This window comes from Capricornis sumatraensis, chromosome 6 (genome assembly GCF_032405125.1).
Source record: "Capricornis sumatraensis isolate serow.1 chromosome 6, serow.2, whole genome shotgun sequence".
In the NCBI taxonomy this organism is placed as follows: Eukaryota; Metazoa; Chordata; class Mammalia; order Artiodactyla; family Bovidae; genus Capricornis; species Capricornis sumatraensis.
In genome coordinates, this window is record NC_091074.1 from 73,779,483 (window position 1) to 73,781,073 (window position 1,591).

A 1,591-nucleotide genomic window follows, 5' to 3' on the forward strand; every position below is an offset into this window, starting at 1 on the left:
TTTTAATACATACAAGACACATAGATTTTTATCACTTAATTCTATAAAAATAGTTAATCATGTATACTTTAACAAATAACAAGCAACTTGGTAATAACAATATGAAAAAATAAAAACAAAAGTAACAACATGATTCAGTACTAGCTATGCAGTGTTTTAATATTTTAACTCATTTTCCCTTCACTGCAACTCTGTTAACTTTGAGCCCCATTTTCCAAATGAAGGAAATGAAATTTGGAGGCTCTGAGTGACTTGCCCAAGTCATAGAACCGGTAGGTGAAAAGTTTATCTCACTCCAGGGACCATTCTCTGCAAAATAAATTTACACATTTATGAAATATTTATTGACATTGGAAATAGGCGTGTGATGTGTCACCAGCATAAAACTGTGGCAGGAATGAAAAGAAAAGATGGTGGTCTTGCTTCTGAAGTTTAAGGGCAATACATGAGCTGGGAGAGGTCTGTTTGGTTGCAGTGTTGATTGGAAACAAAGAGCAGAAACTGTGAAGCCACATGGAGCAGGTTGTAGTGAAAGTAATTTCAGGATTCAGAGGAGAAAAGAAGAGCTGCTGACATCAAGTGAGTGAGGGTGAGAAACTGGAAAGCACAAAAATGCTTGAGTCAGAGAGCTGCATCATCCAGATTTGCTATGAAAGAGGGGGCGTGCTCTACATCTTCGTCTACTGGGTCTGGCAGAGCTTGATGTTGTAGCTACCTGAAAGTTATTTTCTTAGGTGCCACATGCATATCTGCGGTACAGTGTGTCTGTGGAGAGCACGGATTGCTTATCCCTGGAGAAATGGCTCTACTGGTCCCCGTGGTGTGTGGACACAGCCTGATTACAGGATGAGGGAGGGTGCCACAGTGAATCTGGGTAATGGAGACGTGCTGTGCTAAGTCGCTTCAGCCAGGTCCAACTCCGTGCAATGCTATGGACTGTAGCCCGCCAGGCTGCTCTGTCCATGGGGACAGTGGGTTGCCATGCCCTCCTCCAGGGGATCTTCCAGAGTAATACGACCCTGTGCCTTCTTGGGAAATGTGGTCATCCACATGGATAGAGACCAGAGGCACAATGATAAAGACAAATCCTGTTCCAGGAATAATTATGAATCTGACTGATCTGAGAAAGGCAGTGTCAGTTATGCAGCTGCTGGATCATCCAGACCCTGACGCTCCCTGCTGCGTCCATGGTGTGAGTATGGCAGAAAGGGTAACTGTATATATGCGGGAACACTGCCAACACCCTTCCTGTGGGAGCTCCTTATAAGGTAAGAGTGAACATAGCATTTTAACCTGTCGAGGGGAGCTCTTCAGAATTAACACTGTAGATGACTACTTTTTGTATTTCTTTTCTTGTTTATCCATTTGGGAAAAAAAGTTACCCTCTGGAATATTAAGAAGTCATCACATAATTGCACCCTCCACTTTTTTCTTTTTTCTAGAATTCCTGGTTCATTATAATCAGCGTGAGAACTGTTTTACATATACTTCAATTCAAACCAGACTGACAATATATCCTGAATATCATGGAGACAGTCTTTTATCTGTAGATTAAAAACCACTTTATTTTCAGCAAAATGGTTTCATGTGA